Source organism: Polistes fuscatus, unplaced genomic scaffold (assembly GCF_010416935.1).
Source record: "Polistes fuscatus isolate 324 unplaced genomic scaffold, CU_Pfus_HIC Scaffold4, whole genome shotgun sequence".
Taxonomy (NCBI): domain Eukaryota; kingdom Metazoa; phylum Arthropoda; class Insecta; order Hymenoptera; family Vespidae; genus Polistes; species Polistes fuscatus.
The window spans coordinates 1,721,306-1,743,493 of NW_025113118.1; the positions used below are offsets into that span (position 1 = coordinate 1,721,306).

The 22,188-nt window shown below is 32.5% G+C and overlaps 1 protein-coding gene across 3 annotated transcripts in view; it reads right to left on the reverse strand.

Moving 5' to 3' along the window:
• Positions 1 to 22,188, reverse strand: part of LOC122520840 (amphoterin-induced protein 1) — a 251,722-nt gene that overhangs the window by 150,440 nt on the left and 79,094 nt on the right. For all 3 annotated transcript variants that reach the window (XM_043641145.1, XM_043641143.1, XM_043641144.1), the window contains exon 2: positions 21,842 to 21,930. The gene's annotated coding sequence lies outside the window, so the exon portion shown is untranslated. The remainder of the gene's footprint in view (positions 1 to 21,841; positions 21,931 to 22,188) is intronic.

A 22,188-nucleotide genomic window follows, 5' to 3' on the forward strand; every position in this document is an offset into this window, starting at 1 on the left:
AGTGAAATCGAGAATATAGAGATGATATCAAAATTCTATTAGAAGTTAGAAAAAGCAAGGTCAACATAAAGAATACGATTCTATTCCTCTCTCTCCCTCACCCCTCTTTCTCTCTTCTTCTTCTTCTTTTCCTCTCTTTAATCGTTAGTACGATACAAAGAAAAGAGGGTACGAACAAGTAATCAACGTCGACGTTCCTGGATCGATAGTACCATCACCAGCACGGAGATTCTCCGTGCTCTTAGGCCCATTTATCAAGAGGCAGAACGATGATCAGCGACAGTAATAGTAGTAGAGGAAGGAAGAAGGAAAAAGCGATAGTACGGGTGGTAAAGGTAAAACATGGAAGAGGAGAAAGAAGGAGTCGGTCGAAAGGTCAGACCAAAAGAAAAGTTTGCTTGCTCGAACTTGGCCGGAGACACGCGTAATCGCGTGTACTCGTGCGATTAGCGGCGCGTGTCGCCTCTTTGACCGTACGCTCACGTTCGCGACAAGTGGATATATAGGCGAACGCACGAAAACATGCTGTAACGCCCACGAGATAAGAATCTTAGGATCTTTATAGTAGAGAGTAGTCAGGACTAACTATTACAATTTATCGTTTCGGAAGACAATTTCGACATTACTTCCTTTAAAATTTCATTCTACTTCGATCAGATTGTTTCCACGTTTCCTTTTCTTTTCTTTGTGTGTTTAAATTTTTCAAATAATCCCATGTGGACCGATTTTTCCTTCCCGATAACTTGTTTCGCTATTTTCGAATAGTTGCATTGATTCTCGTGAGGGAAAGGAAAAGTTTTCTGAAGTAGATGATTTATTTATAAGAACAGGAATCAGTATGACAGTAATAATAATAATAATAATAAATAGATTAACTCAAATATTGATTTATTTCAATGTTATTCCTATTCGTGTACGATGAAGAAAAATTATCGTATGTTTATAACTTTATGAAACTAAACTAATAATGATGAAAAAAAAATAGTAAGTTCAAGAAAGTTGAGAAAATGCGATAGATAAAAAAATCTGCAGCATAAACTTTCGTCGTTTATACGATAGAAGGAGGCAAAGGACATCGTAGGAAACTTATTCCAGCAGGTAGCGTTTTCGTGAGAGATACATCTAGTACTCTATCGTACGTGGCACCGAATCGAATGATAAGGAAGGTGAATCGAATCGAAACGACTGGAGCACCCGATATCGTCGGTTGGGTTCAAGTCTCCCATCGAAACGACACACAGTCCTGTTGCGTGTTGGTGTTACATTTATTGGAAAGTGATACGGTGATGCGTTCTATCGTTAGGAAAACCAGCAACTTAAATAGAAGCTGCACTTTTTCATGCGTCTTCGATGGTCAGGGTATTTTTTTTCTCCTCAGTTTGTATAAATTGCTTCAAGAATGTATACGTCGAAAGCAACTAACAGATTTTTTTTTCTCACTTTTTTTCTCTTTCTTCAATACCTTCTTTTGCTTCTAACTCGAACGATAGCGAATGAAAAATGAAGAGTCACGGTTTTTCGATTACGGCGAATCGAACGCCTATCTTTCTCTCTCTTTCTCTCTCTCTCTCTTGGCCTGTCTCTCTTCTCTTCATCTTCCTTATCTTTTTTCTCGATCAATCGATATTCATAAAAGTAAAAATGTACGCTTGCCTCCATGAAAAATGGGAAAGGAAAGAGTGGTAAAGAAAAAATAGAAGGAGAGAGGTGGAAGTTAGAATAAATGAAAAAAATTAAAAAACTTATTCGACAAATAATCCCATTTCTTCGTTCTTTCCGGTTAAATACGGTTAATTACTTTCTACTTCAACTTCAACTTTACAAATCAATTTTAATAAACAATTAGTACTGGAAAGAGAAAGAAAGAAAATAATAATCACTGATAATAAAAGAAAGAGTGTTTCATGAATATTAGTTATTTGAATAGCTAAAGAAAACGTACTGGTGTAAATGATAATTACAAAACCAACACACACCCACTTCCAAACAAAAGATTTCTTTTTAATTTTTCTTCAGAAATGAAAGCTTACCTTTAAATGGAAAATTATTTTCAATCGTTTCTCTGACTATAATCAAACTAAGCATGCCTGGAGTATTACATAATACTCGTAAAATGGATCATTTACGTAAGCAACTGTTTCACAATAGAATCGATTAACAATACGAAATCTACGTGCATTCGATTTTTACAATGACTTTGATCAAATAAAACAGTGAAATATGTTAGAACATTAATTTATCAATATCAAAAGCATGACTACAAATTGTCTATTTTTTTCTTATCTAAATATGTATACTGTAGCTACACATCCAAAAGAATCAATTGTAAAAATCTCCTTCCAAATATCAATGAAAAGAAAAATATTTTTCTTTCCAATTAAAACGAGTATCAGCTAGTTTAACAATTCCATGTAGAGCAATAATTGATAAATCGATCTGTGGAAATTCTCGAATGGACACAAGCCGATAACGAATATGCAATAGAAATGATTTATATGCTTTCTCGTATCCTGATTCATCTCTCCAGGTGACCTTGATCATAAATCACTACGAAGTTTCATTCAATAAATTGCTTTAATTGTTTGCAATGAAAAAATTAGACTGTGGTTTACGAAAATATTAACTATAATGAAGTATCAACATTTTCAAAAAAAAATACTTTGAAGAATTGTTTTTGAAACTTTTTCTTCTTTTTAATTAAATCCAGTTACAAATTGTAACGAGCGACATTCGAAACCCATAAACACCAGAAAGGTCCAATTCACGCGAGCTCGATCAATTATAGGGTAATGCATATAACTGAATGAGTAGAATAGGGTGATGCTTTTAACGTGTTTTCTAAAGCAAATAAATCGTCTCGGTCTGTTTGTACTTACGGCTAGTTAATGTCGAACCAGTCCTAATTTCACACAATTTCGTGTTTGCGTTGCTATCGGAACAAAGCGGCCAATAAAACCAACATAATCTTTTTCTTTTTTATCTTTTGAGTTTTGTTTTCAAATATCTTATTTAAATATCATTCTAAATAACTAATAAAGTTTAATTTTCTCTAATTTAACGTAAGTTTTTTTTCTTAAGATACGTTTTAATATTTCTAAGATTAAAAATGTAAGTCGAACAGTCGTCAAATAAAAAACTTCACTAACTTTGTTTTTGTATCAACTTTACGATTTAATCCGCGGACATCTTTTTTCCGTTTTTTTCTTTTTCCCTATTTTTTATACTTCATCAATACTTCGCCTTTTCTAATGTCGTTATTCACTTTTTGATTATAAGAGAATGTAATTAGTATTACATGAAAGCATAAAAAGAGAAAGAGAACGATAAAGAGAGTTTTACGAAAAAGAAAAAAGTATTTCCCTCAAACTCTGTAACGTGTGTTACATCATGGGAAACATAAACATAATTCACCGACATGATACTCCAAAGGATTTTGTATAAGACAAAGAAAGCTTTTGCGTAAACTGCACCTTTCAATTTTGGCATATATCTATTCCTTTCCACGAACTAATTAAAGCTGAAAGATAAGTTCCAGCCATTATGCGAGTCCCAGGCTTTACGTTCGTTCATCTATCTCCTTTTTTTTTTCTTTTTTTCCCCACAAAAACAGAGTCGCTGCTCTTGACGTTTAATTCTATGATAATTGCAAAAAATAATTCACCTCGAATTACACCGAACGAATGAATACGTAAAACGAGCAACAAATTTTAATTAATTTCCAACAATAAATTATTTATTGATATCCATTTTTTACGTAACATTAATAAAACTGTTTTTCCGATCGAATACGCAAGAATTGCATATGCAATTAAATATTTGATTGAATCAACAATCATTTACTTTTATTTGGCTTCGAGGTAAAAAAAAAAAAGAAAAAAAACGATAACTAAATTAGATGTTCAATCAATCAATTGGATTCTTATCAGATAGGAAATATCAAACGAGCGACAGAAAGGATCACTTTTTTTTATTATTATTCTCATTTTCAAGCAAAATATAAAAGGTAACAAAAATGTTTTCTCCTATTGTGTAAAAAAGAAATATTTCTTCCTTCCCTCCCTTTTTCTATCATTCTTCCGCGTGTGCGAGCGCGTTTCCGACGAATAAAGTTATGGCCAAGCCTTCTGTTCGTTCCTCTTTTTTCGTGCTAAAAGTTACAGGTGGAGCCAAGGCAACTACGGTAATGAATTATTGTGCATTAAGCCAAGCCCATGCTACAATGGAAGAATATCTTCTCCCTTTCCCAAGCTAGTGTGTCTACTGTGATAAACAGAAGAAGAAAAGCGTACATCTGTAATCCCTTTCTCACTTTGCTTTGCCGAGTATCATGCATTGCTTAAGATTTTATGAAAATTTAGGATACTCTCGTCTATAAAATGAAAGTGACAGATGACCGACGGACGGTTCTAATTCCGACGTTTCAGCTCTCATACTTTTCCTCTACTTTTTCCCCCTTTTTTTTTTTGAAAATATTCTCAGACATGTGGCCACCACGTTTCTTCTCTTCTCATTTCTTTTCCCCTTTTTTCTTTCCTTTCTTTTTTATTTTCAAAAAAAAGGAGGAACAGAATTCGTAAATCAACGTAATATTTATATTTTTTTTTCTTAAATTAACGAGCAACGTTGTCGTCGAATCGGTAGCATTGGTAAGAAATGGGAAATTATTTCTGGTTATATAAAACACGCGTGTTTCTTTTACACACTTGAATAAACATTAAACAAATGATTCATTGTACTTGATTGAAAATGATAGAACTCCTATAAACGACAAACGATTTCGAAATCTTATAACGGTTACATATTAGCAAAGAATTTTTTTTGTTATTAAAATATAAATGGTTTAAGAGTATTATTTTAACTAAATTAATTTATAATAGCAAATAAGTCTGACGAGAAGTGAAATCTTCTTCCGGGAATGTTACAGTTATTTTACATTTTCATAGACGGAAATGAACGAAATCTTATTATAAATTAGAAAGTACAGTTTAGAGAGTTTGCTATATACGGATTCGGAAAGGATAAAATATTATTACATACATAATATATAATATATAATATATAATATATAATATATATATATATATAGTCTATTTATACACGATCATACACAAGCTTATGAACACACACACACACACGTATATATGTATTGTATGTATATATGGATATATATAATATATCCATACATATATACGAACATAAAGAAAATAGAGAGACAGACGAAACGAGATCGCATCTGTTTCACAAGTATGATTTCCTGGCGGAGCCTGTATCAATTATTACACGGGCTTATTCTGCGGTAGAATGCAATACCTGCCAGTGAAGATGCAATGCCCAAGTGGAAGCGCACCTATCTTTCTGACAGCTGAACTACGAGTAGAGTAGTTGCGAATAATCAAGGATGCACAAATACTGCAGAGCTTTCTGTAATTCTAGATAGAAAGAGAATATGAGAGAGTGAGAAAGAAGAAGAGTAGAAAGAGAGTCGTTACCATTATACCGTCGAAGAAAATGCACCAGGTACTACAAGGATGATCAATCTACACGGAAATTATCAAGCTGCTGTGACCTCGTTCGAGAGATTATATTCGTTACCGAAAATGGCAGTGCAACGTGAATTGACTACAACCTGTCAAACGAGAAGGGATTATTATTCGACTTTTTTTCCCTCTCCTTTTCCTTTTATTTATTTTTTATCGAAGAACCTTCTTTAATATGTACTATAATTAAACGTAAATATCAATATTTTACGGGCTAAGTATAAATGAATAAAAGCTTTAGAAACGAAAACCAATAGTGAAATGCATACGATTAAGATTAACTCGAAAAGATATTAAACGTGAGAGATCCTTCGTGTTAATTCGATAATATAGACGGTGCTGAGTTCTTTAATTAACTCGACTTAAAAGTACAAAAAGAAAAAAAAAACATAGAGAGGGATAGACAGAGAGAGAGAGAGAGGGGAGGGAGGGAGAGAGAGGGAGAGAAAAATAAAGGAGAGAAAGAAGGACAAGATAAACGCTAAGAGCCGTCTAATTGTAAGTAGCGGGAGGGCAAAAAGGATATTTTCCCATTGCGAACGGGGTAAAGTTCATTTCTAGGTGGGTCACGTGCGCAAGAAAAAGAAATGGAAAAAGAAAGAGCAGAAAAAAATAAAAGAAGAAGGAGAAGAAGAAGAAGAAAAAAAAACATAAAGAGAAGAAAAAAAATACATAGAATAGCAGATCCACGTTCGCCAGAAGCTCCCGTAAAATCCAAGATCTCGCACAATGAAGCGGGGCGACTAAAGCGTATTTTCGCGAGGAAAAGGGCAATTCGATAAATTCGACCGAATTAAAAGCAACTCGTGACTCCCTATTTCAGAAAAAGGAGAGAAAATTTATCGCACATTGATCGACGAGTTTCGAGTACCGTTTTTGATTAAGAGTTCGTGCGTGATCATTCCTCTCTTTCGTTATTTTCTTTTTTCTTTCTACATCTTTTATTTTCGTTTTCTTCCTCGTTTTGAAGAAACACTCGTCAAGCATGATATCAACCAACAACATTGGACGATACATGATAATGGAGATAATGTTAATATTAAATGATATTCATAGCAAGAAGAGGTTAACAGTGGCAAACCAAATTGGTTTGGGGTGAGCTAAAAACGACTCCATACATAATACCTTTCAGAAGGTAACAACGATAACTCTATCTTATCTATTTAATAATATATAATAATATATTATAACCTTCATTTATTTTACCATTCTAGAACGGTAGGGGTATCTATATTTGATAGGTATTTAATTTTTATCGCGTGCAATCCTTACAACGAATACACTTCATATTGCCATTAAATCTACAAGTCGTTGTTGAGAAGCCAACTAGTTGTTGGGTAACGTTGGCTTACGTGATCAATTACAAGCGCGTAATTTCACGATTAAATCGCTCTTCGTCGTTTGTTGAATTATTTTATCGGCACTCTGTAGATATAATACTAACGAGACGCTAATATATTCGTGCAAATTTATAGTTGGTTTGTTTTATTAAAAGAGATAATTGTTTTTTGTAAAAAAAGAAAAAAAAATACAAGTATCTACCTACTATATAGCTTAAATAAATAGATGTAATATACATGTTAAACTAATCTTCTTTTTCTTTTTTTTTCAAAAAACATTAAAAACTCACGAACAGTAAGATTGCACGTGAGAAAAACCTTCGCGAAGGAATCAGAAGAAATTTTATATTTTAACGCGTTCGTGGTAATTTGCATCGTAAAGCGAGTCGATTACCGTCCGTTACATAATTCACGAACGTCCGTATGCCTTACTTTATCGAGAGGTAACAGAAAGAGAAAGAGAAGAGAAAGAAAAAAGGATGAACCTTCGTAGAAGCCCTTCCGGTACTACTAGAATCCAACATTTAAGCGTCGGAATTACCATCGCAAACCGTAAAAATATGCAGTTTAAAGCAAGAACAAATAAAATAAAAATTACTTAAGTAGGATAATAATTCCTACAAGAATGAGTGCAAGAACATAATCACGTTTAAATGATATTGCTTCAAATTTCCATAACCATAAGTGAAAATTAAAATCGTGAAAAAATCTAGTACATTCCAATTATTAATAAAATGGTAATCTGTTCTTATAAGTTTGTTACTATTGTATTTTAAAAATATAGATGTATATTTTAACTATTGCAAAATTAGATAAAACATTTAATTTTTGTTTGTTAATTAATAATGAATATTGTTAATGTATACACACTATATAAAAACACAATATTTAACTTTAAAAAAAAGAAATAAAAGATAAAATAAAACGATACTAATCAGTCAGTTTAGTGAAATTAGTTGAACTTGAAAATTTATCGTGTTTCCACACACGATGAAGTGAATTCATAATGAATTTCTCAAAAAGTAGATCAAAGGATCAAAGTGGGATGTAGGCAAAAGCAACGTAGCAAATACATACGTGCTTAATAGCGTTCAACGCAAACGATAATAGGGTGGAACCGCACGCGTTGCCAGGAAACAATTATCGTTGCCTCCTCCCCTCCTTGGCCGCAACGAGCAATTAGCGTTCACTCGTCGTTACGTCTGGACGAAGGCGTAACCAAAGAAAAGAAAAGAGGCGAGAAAATAAAAAAGAAAATAAGGAAAGAAGAGAGAGAGAGAGAGAGAGAGAGAGAGAGAGAGAGAAGAAAGAATAGAAAGAAAGGGCGGGTTTATCCAGGGCAAAGCGAACGGTGATAAAACCAAATTGAAGTTCGCGGTGTTCGTTTAGCTTTCTTCTCGAAAATACAGCTTGAAAAGCTTACGGTAAGGAAAAGAAGTTCTTCCATAGGTAGTACCAGGTGTCTTTTAGAAATTCGACTCGTTCCAAGAAGTCGATTCGATTTGAAAGAGCTCAGCGAATTTCTTAAGCAAAACGCCATATTAAAGGTCTACTTTCGTGGCGTTGAAACATTTTTCTTTCTTTCTATCTTTCTATGTATCTTTCTTTCTTTCTTTCTTTCTTTCTTTCTTTCTCTCTTGCCTTCCTTTTTTTCTTATTTTATCTTTCTTCTTTAGCTAACTCGTGTGTGTATGTATAAATACGTACTCCTTTCATTCGTCTGGTCAACGCTTTGCGACGAGTTAAGTTAAGCTGAGGGGGAGGGAGGACGCATACGTCGGTATAGCGTGCGCAAAGACAATTATGGGGAACTCGCGCGTAATAAGGGACAATCATCCAATTCAGAAATGGCGCGTTTATCACCGAGCTCGCGACAGCCAGGCTCGCCTTTCGTTTTCCTCTGAAAACTGACCGCGATAATTAAACAATTACTTTATTTTTTTTTCTCACACGTATCATATTTTTGTTTATTACTTTGTTTTCCTTGATCTTTCGTAATCCGTACTCTTGAAAAAAATGTAACACATTTTTTTATCTACTCGGTCGAATTTTTGAGATCGAATATTTCATACTCATTTTTAAAAATTACAAGAAAGGAAACAAGAGAGATAACATTAGCCAACAAAAGTTCTCGATTTTACGTAACATATTTTTTCAGTGATAATGCTTTCAGAAATGTGATCATGAAAGAGAGCAAGCTCACGTCGGTAATTAACTTTTTCATTATGTTGTGCTCCAAAGAACTTTACGCGACAACGAATAATATAACTGGCATTACAAAGCCTTGGCTTCGTAAAAAATTTCAAAGGAATTTATGAAAGCTCTTATCAGTATGCGTATAAAACGATCGATATCTTTTGACATCATTTAATAGGTATATTATAAAATGAGTCATTGATGAACATGATTCAACCATCTTGCTTTTAATCAGGATGATATATAAGTAGAAAATTATAATAATAGGTATGCTTTGGAAGATTTTCATACCTTGGATCAATTTGAAATGAAGCTTTGGATGTATGATTCCTTGAGTAAAGAACTCGATCATCGAGCTTTCGAAGAAACATTATGAAAAGAAAAAGCTTGTAACATAAGAAGAATGGCCGACTGAAGTTTTTTATCAAAATTAATCGTCGTTCCAGGCGAAAGATTATAAGCATCTAGTGCTATTATAACCGTAGCACGCGCGCGATCGTTAACGTCAATAGAAAGGAGCTTTTGGGAGCACCCAACGTGAAAGATGATCGATGGCTCGTTTGTCGTTGAACCGCATCGAAGCTACTAAACGTTTTATCAGCTTACTAACATCATCTAAAGTCACCATCTTGTCCATTGGTCGCATCTACCAGCACTCTCTCTCTCTCTCTCTCTCTATATATATATGTATGTATGTATGTATGTATGTATGTATGTATGTATGTATGTATGTATCTATCTATCTATCTATCTATCTATCTTTCTATTTATCTATCTATCTATCTACCTATCTACCTATCTATCTATCTATTTATTTATCTATCTCCTATACTCCTATCTTCTCTTATACTCTTCCACCAACATCTTTTAACTTGGAAAGTTATAAACTTTCAGTCTTACAGTACTTACTTTGCTATAGAAACTACTAAACGATGATTGTTGTAGTTAATAAGACCTTGAAGCATTGACCAAGCACAAATAGAGAGAATCAACACGAGCGTTAGTTAATTTACAAGATAAAATATAATATTTTCAACAGGATTTCCAGTATCTTTGCTTTTCGAGCGAATTATTTTTTATATTACCAATTTTTAGTGAAAATGTTATTTGCCATGTATGTACAAAACACGTATATAATATATTGAATTTGCACGTTATAAGTGGGTACTTCTACTTATTTTATTTTTCTATATACTTTCTATGGAAGAAAGAAACTTTTTATCCAAAGCCAGAAGTGTAAGTCGTAAAACGAAGAATATCTTCTTCTGTACAATCGATTGGCCGCGAAATTTGAACTAGCCTTAACAATTGCCACTCGATAAAGGCGAGAACGAGAAAAGGATTACTTGACCTTGCAACGTTACCGTTCAGAACATTTTTCTTAGGCCGTTTCTAGCTTTGTCCGTCAACAGATCTCGACATAATGCGAAAGAAGAAAACTCCCATAGAAATGAAAAAAGAAGTGATGATGGTACTGTTGGGAGATTTTTCGTTCTTACGAAGTAATAAAATAATTTATTATATAATAGTGGTCAATTCTTCAAAGCTTTGCTTTTAAGATAATATCTTGCACGTGTGTTTCAGGTATAGTTCATTGCAATATTTCGTGAAAATTTTATACACGCGACATAAAAAAAAGATTTCATAACAAAAAACTTATATGTAAAAAATAAATTCTTTTCAACATTTGTTTAATTTAACAAATATAAAAGAATAAATAGTTCTATTACTACAGAGTGAACGATAAACACATGCTTCAATTATATAATAAGTTCTATTAACCCTTAGCGCTCTGCACGTTTTTGTACCACTGCCTACCAGCAACTCCGGCACATTTTCGCAGCGGAACGAGTATGAAGAAGGAGTCTTATTTTAAGTGAGAAGAATTACACGTGCTTGTGAATATTTTTGATTTTATTTATTTTATACATATGCACCTTCTTCTTGTAAATGAAAAATAAATTAAAAAAAAATTTTTTTTTCTTTTTTTTTTCTTTTTTCCTAGTCATGCTAAAAACATTGGGCTCCGCAGCGGAGCCTACGGAGTTACGAAACAAATGACGGATGGCTCCGTAGCGGAGCCAACGGAGCGCTAAGGGTTAACACTTTACCGATCGCTAGAATTTCAACAGCATACGCACGTCTGACCGACCGCTCAGCCGCAGATTCTACTAACAGATTCTAATACCAGATTTTAATAAGATACTAAGAAGATTCTAATAACAAATTACTGTTCATGTAATGATAATGACTGTTCATTGCCATGTCAACCGATTAATAAGTTATCGGTCGATGATAGAAAGCTGATCAATAAACTTTTGTTCAGTAAGCGTCGGCGACAAAAAAGCCTATTAATAGGCTAGCGGTCGATAAAGTGTTCATTCTTTTAGAATGGAAAACACAGACTTTCTTAAGACAAGATTCACAAACGGTTAAAATCACTGCCTTCGTAAAATCACGTTTTCATGTCGAACAAAAGAAACGATCTATTCTACACGAAAGCATCTTTGTAGTGAATTACGGTACAGTCCTTCGTGCTCGTCGAAAGAAAAGTGACATAGAAGAAAACACAAGTAAAAAGTAAGTGTAGAAGGAAAGCACTTAAATTGTATTCCTTATTCAAGAACGCTACGGTAGAGACTTGAGATATTTTAAAAACGTTTCCCAATCACACATATTTAGCATGTCTAAAAATATATAGAGGAACATTATCTTCATTTAAAATTTAGTAAATATTTATTAATAATATCGAGTATCTTTTAAAATATAGAAAGTAATATTTTTTACATACGAATATATGCAAAATGCTAATTTAAAAATTCAATAAATAAATTAAAACTATCGTGTGTCTTAAAAAAAGAAAATATGTCAATTTAATATTCGTCAAATCAAAATCAAAGAGAATATAAAATTGTTTATGAACAAAATTTAATGAGAGAATAATGAATGTAAACAGCCTTCTTACGCAAAATACTTTCAATATATGGCTCATTATTTGTTTTCTCTAAGATTTTGATTTTTTTCTCTCTTTTTTTCTCCCTTCTCTTATCAACCTCGACGTGACTTCTTATTTCTCTTCCTCTTTTTCTTACTTCGACGGGTACACTTCATTAAGTACTTTTCCACGGGGACATCGGACCTTTCAAGCACGAGATTACTTCTTCCTCGAAAACCAATTTGCACCAACACACACCGAGATGAATTTCCCGATGGGACAAAGGCTAAGAACTGCTTTCGTTCTTTTCCCGAGACGTCATTATTGCTCGCCAAAAGAAAATCTTACTTTCACATTAATCGAGAAGTATCTATAGGTATGTAGTTTTAATAGAAAGAATGCATTTGTCTGTAGCTTAAAAAAAGATGCATCTGCTATTAAATACGTTCAATATTTACAACGATATTGATTAATTTTACTTTGGGAAACAGAAATCGATTCTAAAAGTGACATTCTAATAATAAACTTGTAGATAAAATTGTACATATTTACGGAATTACCTTAAATATATCTTATTTTAAAATATCTATAATTTTTTAAAAATTATTTTATACCTTATTCGGATATTTATTTAATAAAATATAGATTCATAAAAGTGTCTACTCTTATAAATAAATTAATCAAATGGTCGAAGACATCGATGCAAGAATTGATTAGGAACATTTACGTCTGTACATTCGTGTGCTTTCAATACATATACAGAAATAGAGAACTATGTTAACGTAGAGATATTTAATAAGACCGTTCTGTATAAAAAAAAAAGCTAATTGCATTTTATTTTCACAAATTTGTTTCCATTGCAATGAAGTGAGAATTCATGCGTGAACTTAATTTCTATTTAATTACGATCGAATTAATAATGAAAAAATTAAAATTTCGGTTATAGAATAAAAAAAGTCAACATCTCGTTAAACGAGATATATGAAAATACATGTATACTATGTATGTATAGAACGTGGTATATACATACATACGTATAATCAGTTGTCAACAATGAATTACTCCTACAGAGACAAATGGGTTTCTTGACCCCTTAAAATCGCAAACGATCCCAATGCAAATATACTCAAACCACTTATCTTTGTCCCTAAATTCCATAAGTGCGACGGGCTTACAGTATTCTCTTTATTACACAATATGTTTCAAGAATTTTTAACAATCTTGAATTACGTAGAGAAATATCGCGTACATTTTTGTACCGTTACATTTACAATATATAGTTAAGTTTCCATATATATAATCTATCAAATTTTACATAATAGACTGACCACATTTTTATAAAAAAAAAAGTTTTTAATCGAACAAATGAAAACGTACTAATCACATATATGAAACAAAATGAATTTTCTCACATTATTCGCAATGATCATTTAATTGCATTCGCGACAACGATGTTTCATAAGTCTCACCGTAGGTCGGCTTTATTATTTGTACTTTTTTTCAATGAATAATACTGATTAGTATTAAATAAACGTTTGTACCATCAATGATAAAAATCGCCTGATATGACAATCATCCATATAACACCAATCGTACATCCCGTCTTGAACGTGTTAAATGGACAATGCATTAACTATTATAACATACTTACGTATCAGATCATCAATGTTAAATTTAGAATATAACAGAATGCTTGAAGACGATATGATTCCTTCGAAAATAGAAATTCCACGATTAAAAAGCCACTCGTGAGCACATAGAATGTATAAAGTTACGAGGTATAAAAGCGCATGACGTCAGGAATGCATCATGAAGCAAACGATGAGGACGATGACTCGGAGACTTATGAACAAAACAGGAGGCATGTTCTGACTCAAACTCGTAGAAAATAACCAGTTGGTCGACATCAAACGTTAAACGGAATAGATATAGTAAAACGAAATGGTAACGTTCCAAAAAGTATTCCATTGTTCCTTGACCGATTCTGTCGAACGCTTTCAGTTCCCATGATTCTATATAACTCTTTCTCTTTCTCTTTTTCACACACACTTACTGAGATTCATCTTTTCTCTCTTTGCGAACTTTCATGTAGGAGAGGCAATTAAACGAAACTATAACGTTGGGAAAGGGCAGAAGATTTCGATATTATCTTCATCGTTAAATCTAAATGTTCCTTTCGTTGAGAGCAGAAGCAGAAGAGGAATACATATATATATATGTATGTGTGTATGTAGGAAGAAAATACGAACGTATGAATAAATGCAGTAGAAATAGTCGGCAAGTGGCATTCTTTTACGGTCAAGATGGTTCGGCTCTTTTCACAAAACTCCTTATCTCTTTTGCAAAAGAATAAAAATGTTTCGCAGCTGTCTTCTCGTGACGAGGGAAAAGGAAAAAGAATGAACAAGGGAAAAGTAGCCGGTAAATGTTGCTCGGTTTCTTCTACGGGTTGGTAAGACACGAAATCTTAGCCAAGTATACGGGAAAAGAAATAGGAAATAGAAAAGTAAAAAGAAGGAACGCGGACGAATGGTAACTCGAATTAACCATAAAAGGAAACTGTGTCGAGCAGTAGAATCTTCAGATAACAGAAACATTTTTTTATACATCTACTATTTTATTTCACATGCGATGTATCTATGTTTAACATAAATGTAAAAGAAATGAAAACGTATAACGTAGATGTTTTATGGATTCAAAAAGAGAAAATTATTGACTAAATAGACAAGATATCGAGCAAACAAAATTCATATCAATCAGTTAGTTTCAAGTTATTCATAACTACTTTATCTAACAGTTACTTTGCTCTTTTGTATTTTGCTCTTTTCGTGTATAAATTTATATAATATTTATAAATCAAGATAACTCTTTGACAAATATATCTATATATATTAAGTTAAGTCATAAGTAACTTCCTAAGCAGCGAATTGGCAATTACATAATAAATTAATATAATTTTGTTATTTAATGAAAACAAAATAAATGTCTAATAAACAAAGGAAGTAACTTATGACTTGATCTAATATATATATATATATCTCAAGAATAATCAAAGAAAAACGTTAACTGATTTCTTGAGATTGTTGAGAAACCCTTCAATTTTATGCTTCTATTATAATTACGTATTTATGCCGTTATATTAATTAGAAACCTTGTATGCATCGTTAGAAATGTTTTTAATTATTTTATTCAAGACACACGAGGGAACTAGATCATAATGCGTTTTTATTAACGCTATGATACAATAAGTATATGACAACATCCATGAACTAAACGATGACTTATTTAAAAATGAATAAACTCGACAAACCTTTTTATTAACGGAACTCAGAACTGTGAGTAATTAAAAAAAAATATGAAGCTTTAGCCATATTTGAAAGAAAGAGAGAAAAGACCACTGTCTACGATGATAATTATTATTTAAACGCTTTGCTCGTAGTAACAAGAGCTTTGATATATGTACTATAGTTACTTCCTTGTAAGAAAGAAAGAACGAATGAAAGGGTAAGAGAAAATAAAAAAAAATCCAGATATGACCTAAAGAAAGATATGCAAAAGGGTATTAACGGGTAATAAGTTCTTCTTTGTTAACTATCAAAGAAAAAGTAACCTTCTAAGAAAGTCAAAGTACCACGATTGGCATAAAAAAAAAAAAAAACAAAATGAGGAAAAAAGATAAGAAGGAAAGAAAAGAGAAAAGAAGGAAGAAATATAAAAGACGACCTTCTTCTACGAGATCGTAATTCTATGTCATAGAATGCGTCCTTGGAAGATCCGAAATAAAAAATAGCCGCATAAATCTACGAAGGGAAATCGATCTCAAGTCGAATCTTTTTAGTTCTCGTCTGATACCAGATTTACTCACAGACGAGACCCAATATCGTTTTCTAAATTCGTCATATATCTACTTGATTAAGCAATTTGTTGCATTATCAATCTTCCAATAGGCAACCATTAATATTTAATTCTTTATTTTAAAATTTTAACAAAATGTCTCGATTTATTTTAAGTTTTTCGTTGTTAACATTTTAACCAATCATTTATTTTCATTTTCTTTGTTTCATCCTCTAAGTCAAATATTTTTTCTTTATATCCGCTGAGATATTTAGCTTTTAAAGAACCCGAAACGTTATAAATTAACGAATAATGAGATAAATAAATGAGAAATATTAATTCTATCCAAATTCTATTACAGTGGTAAATATAAAAATCCAAACTATGTACTGACCATCAAATATTAATAATATATAGAGCATTTATAGTAGACCGAAACTTCTCACCTTTATCACCTGTATACAAATCCATGACTGCTATCATGCTTGTTGCGTTCTTGGTATTTTCGATTTTACTATCTTTTTTAATCTCCCCAAAACGTTGATAAATATTTGCCCGTTAAATTTGAACGCAATGGAGGAAGGGAACAACGTTATACGTATGTGTATATCTACATATATAAGATCAGAAAGAGAGAAAGAGAGAAAGAGAGAGAGAGAGAGAGAAGAGATAAAGAGAAAAAAAAACATAATATCTGCACACGAAAAAGTCGAGTATCAGCTTCGTTTCACCGCAATTGGAAAACGAGTTTACAGAGAACTCCAAGCTAGTCTCGAGCATATTTCGAATTCACGATCGATCTTTAGGGTTGAAGGATCGATATGCTTGGCAAACTCTTTGAAATCGTAATACATTGAACGAGAAAAAAAATTTCTTTGAAAGGCCACCGTTATACGATATTCGTGAACGTTCTATGATCAATAAAATCATCGAAACGTTATCGAAATTTTTGCGACCTTAAAACATACATTCATTCAATGAAGGCTTTTCCCTTCAAAAAGATATACATCTTAGGATAAGACGATTTCAATTTTAAAAAGCTATTTTACGTTAGTAACATCGATAATATCGACGAAATTCAACGATAACTGCTTTCGCATTATTCAATTCATTGATTCGCGTAAATGAATTTAATATTAGCCATTGTTCACTCCTCGCATATAGTTCCTTACGTAAATTATAAGAAAATATGGATGACAGAAGATACGACAAAGGTCATGAAATTGCCAGAAAATGCCATGATGCAAGATATTACATATATACGTCGTATTATATCGTGATAATTTGGAGCGGCAAACCGAGAGAAAACATAATTTATTGTATATCTTCTTCTTAACTTAATGAAAGAAATGTTGTAGAAAAAAAAGCATCAAATACTTAACGAAGACAGTTTGTAAGAAATTTCGCAACGTCTTATTCATGGTCGATCTTTTTTACTTTTTCTTTCCATTTTTTATCGTATTCAAGAAGCGTTCGTTTCAAAACTTTGAACCTGATTAATCATGGTCCAGAGTATTCACGATGCACTGCGTTCGTAAAAATCTAGATGCGCCTGTGCGTCATTATGAAACTCATAAAGTTCCATAAAGAACTTGGATGATGCAGAATTTTCCATTTTTTTTGTTTCTTTCTTTCATTTTTTTTTCTTTTTGTTCCTTTACTATGGCCTTATTAAAGCATGTAACCCAACAAAAAGAACTCTCCGTAATAAACAGTCTTACTAATTTATAACGTTTTAATCTACCTTTTTCTCTCTTTCCTCTTTATCTTTCATTCTTGTTTACGTTTTTATCGTTTAAACATTAAAAAATACTTTAAAAAGATATTTTTTTTTCCATTCTTTCTCTTTCAAAAATAATTATGCAAATATTTCATCTTGGTAAGTATCTGTTCTTCTCTCATTTTTTCTTCTTCAAAGAAAAGCCAGGACGTGAGGAACTTAAGCAGATAAACGTAACAGCGTAGATATACCGTGCGCTATAATACCCCTTCATATAAATTTGATTCACTGACGGGAATCCGTTATTCTCTCGTTGCTGAAAATCGTCCCGGCTCAATAGTCATTGGGTTCACCAAATGGACTTTCGAAACGAGCTATACCGCCTCTTGCCACTCTGAATTCAGTCTGTGGATTTTTCAGAGTCGTTCCGAACGGAAATAAACAATGACAGATAAAGTACCTTTAGCTATTCGAAAGGTATTTTCTTTAAAGCGACTTACACGTGTTTAGTTCGAATAGTAATCGAAGTAATTTAGTTCGATGATAGAACTAATGGTGGAACGAAGTGAAAGATGAGAGCAAGAGAGAAAAAGAAAGAGATCGATAGAAACGAAAGATCAATGCCTGAATGATCGAATTCTGATCATGCAATATTGCGCGCAATAGAAGCGAAGCATACATGAAACATAGTACATAAAGGGAAAGAGAGAGGGGTGAGAGAGATAACGCAACTACATCATGAAGGTATTTCGAGGTGCGAATTCGGCTTGCCAATTAGCTTATCGAACTTCGTAGAAGAGGATGCCACGCATTCGAGGAACCTTGCAACTGTAGCCTTCATGCACCTGTGTACTGATATGCTAATCAAATTCCGTTAGAGAATCTCGCTCCAAATATACTACTGTCGAAATTATACGAAACTTACAATGTCCTTTCCTTTGATCGTTACCTTTCTTCCATCCATTCAAATTATTTGACAACGTTAGAGTGCACTCTTTATTTTTATTTTGAATTCAGTGTTAAATATAATATAGATAGTTCTCTATCTACATATGCTTCTATATTTTACGAATCGTCAGGAAAGGCACAATCGATAATTTGATACGACAGCAGCAATGGAGCGATCGATTGAAAATTCACGGCTGGAACACAGTACGCCCGGTTCGGATATCGATGAACGTACTGGTGGTTAATGTGGTCAATGATAATGGATGACATTCTCGGATACGATATGATCGTCGAATGATCAAAATGATAATGAAAAGCCGATATGTTAGGGTTGAAAAAACAGTAATAAAAAGAAGAAAAAATTAAATAAAGCGATGCAAAATTGAAGGATGAAAAAGAAAATACACGTTTAAATTACGAGTAAGAAAGTGAAGTTATATTAACGACAGTAATAGCAAAACGTTCTCTTATTATGAACGTTGTAACATTTATCTCGTCCGTGGAAATTAGCTTAAGCTTTCATCGAAACTACAAATAGCTACCGCAGGTAACATCTCACTAAGCGGAAGCGAGATTTGAACGGCACTGGTGCGTAATACAAATAGACAAGCTTTTCCAGTATTAGCATCCTACTTGACACGATGTTTGACTCGTTGCATACGCTCGCAGTAGTATGTAAGTAGAACATAAATGAAAATAAATTGTCGGTCCGCTCGAAAACATCGACGAGTTGAAGGGGAAGAGATGTCAGTATCCGCCATAATCGTCATCTCCCTCTTATTCCTCATCTCTCCCTCTTTTCATTCTCACTTTAATTCTATCTCTTTTTCTATCCCTCTTTTCAGACAGCAAAATTACGGGCCACAACAAATTTGGACCGCTATGCTCGAACCGTTATCAAGTGTCCCTCGAGTTCTGCATTGCACCTAATAAGGATATATTTGGCGCAACACAAAATGAGAGTCAAACGTGGGAAATACTCCTTGATTTTATATAGAATCATTATTTATTTTCAATCTTCTTAAATGGAATGAATAATTTCAAGCTTACGCGATCGATAGTGTCAGCGACGAACTCATTTATCAAACGTGTATTTAGATACAATTAACGATACCAAACCTTTGTATAACGCGATCCCTGTCTGAAATTAAACGCTTTCCTCGTCAAACTTTGAAAGATCAGGATGTTAACAGTGAACTGTTTGTATTCCGAACAATTAAGGAGTTTATTACTTTATACCTGCTAATTTACATTTGGATTATTTGTTTTTCATTTTTATTTTCTAATATGAATTAGATATACTTCGTTAATCTTCCACATTTTAGAGCTTTAATCATGAGTTCATTATCCATTACTTTTATTCCATCCATACTCGTCCATTAATTTCTATGAAAAACTCATAAATTTATCTATGAAAGAATTTAAAATGCTCTTTTACGATTATCGATCATAAATTGTCAAGTAATTAAATTCAATAATTAAATTTATATTTAAAAATGAAATTATCTAGTTCGCCTGACACATTAGCCAAGTAAAAATGTGCTGATGTGTGATTTTAATTACGTTCACGCTATTTCAAATCGACATTTTCGAGGTTGAATATCTTCATTCTTATTATTTTCTTTCTTTTCTGAAAATATGTGTTGCTAGTACGTTGACTACTCGCATAATGATCACAGGCTCAATTAAGATAAAATAACAATGCATTTTTATGCTCTCTATTATACGTATGCTGCTTTCAACTTTGGCACAGTGGAAATTCAACTATTTAGTTATTTACTTAACAAAAACATATTTTGTATCATCAATCGATTCTATTCATAGTTATTGATTATTTAAATAATTTAAATGATATTATTATACAAATGAGAGAGAAGGTATTGAATTTCATTAGAGAGATATAATATATGAATACACTTATTCTACACAGAACCAATTAAACGCACAGAAAATATAAATACATAAATATACATATAAATACCGCAGAGAAAGAAATAAAAAGAGAAATGACTAGAAACTTAGTTTCCATTCCATATGTGCGTTGCCATGCTTTTCGAAGAACAAGAAATCAATCGACCTCCTTTAAATGCAACAAGCAACGCGATTCCCCTTTTCGTGTGTACCACGTGTGCTTTGCGTTTCGTTCGGTTGAACGTTATGAGAGAGAAAGAAAGAAAAAGAGAAAAAGAGATAAAGAGAGATTGAGAGAAAAGAGATAGAGAGAGCCAAATAACAATCGCAATTCGCATTCCACCAAGAATCCTGTAAAACGGCCGAAAGAGAGAAAAGAGAGAAAAGAGAAAAAAGAAAGAAAACTAAAAAGCTTGCTCTCTTTTTATCTCGTTTTTAATGCCCTTTTATCTCTTCTCCGTCCTTACCATCTCGCTATACAAAATGTTTTTTTTAATTTTTTTCAAAGCACCAACATTCCAACATTAATATCGATATTTTGGTACACACAGTGATTTCCAATGGAGACAGCCAAAAAGAGGAATAAATCATTTCGATCGATCGAATCTAACTTTTTGGTTATTTCGCAAAACTAAACTACTTCTTCTTAATTCCTCGCGTCTGAATTTGAAATACGATTGATACCCGATTACCTATTAATTTCGTATTAAAATTATTTAACGTATCCAATAATTATATACAAATGGACGGTTTCAATAAATTCTTTCGTTGATTTATAGGTACTACAATATTTAATATTTCAGAATCGAAACGATTATTTACATATCCCTTTTCACGTAAATATTTCACGATTAACATGAACAGGAAATGAGAATGTAATATGAACACGGTTATCTTTAGGAAATAAAGATCTCTCTCTCATGGGGACGATAAAAATATCTACTATTGAACTATTGTATCCGATAGTGGTCCGTAATAAAATATAGATAACCATGTGAAATCAAATATATAAATTTACCAATATCGCGACCTTCTTTTTATCTAGTTGACTTATCGCTTATCGAATTCTTCGTTGACAGAGTTTGAGACAGGAAGAGCGTTGATCAAATATTTCTCGTTTATAAATTGAAGATAAGGGAAATAGCTTTTGTTGCAACCGATTCAGAGACACGTATTTGTAACGAACCGTTAAACGCTATCATGAGTTTCATAACATCGTAAGATTAATCTTCATATAAATATTTTTTTTTAAATATATAAGAGAGTAAATAATACAAACTTAAAAAAATTATATCAAATAAAATACTTTTTTTTTTTAAATCTTTCACAATGCAAAAACCTAAAACTGCGACTGATAACACGAATATGAATATGTAATACTATATATGCATAAATTTTATAGTATCCTTGAACTACTTACGTAAAAGCCAAGCTCCAACAAATTCGTATCAAGATCCTTTATCTCGGCTGGCGTTCATAAGTCACGCTTTCAGTTTCAGGCCGCGTGTTCTGGAAAATAAACGATAGAAACTCGTTATACCGAATTCGTTCTCGACACGATACGGACAATTTTAATTTAAAAACGTACGGAATGTCGTAACATATCATTTCGCATTTTATAGTATAATAGATTCATGTAAAATTAATATGGAAATTTTTATAAATTATTAAAAAAAACGGAGGGGGGGGACACCTCAATACAAAATATTTATTAAATATTTTGATAAATGAATAGAAAAAAAAGAAAGATTCAATAGCAGATCTTAT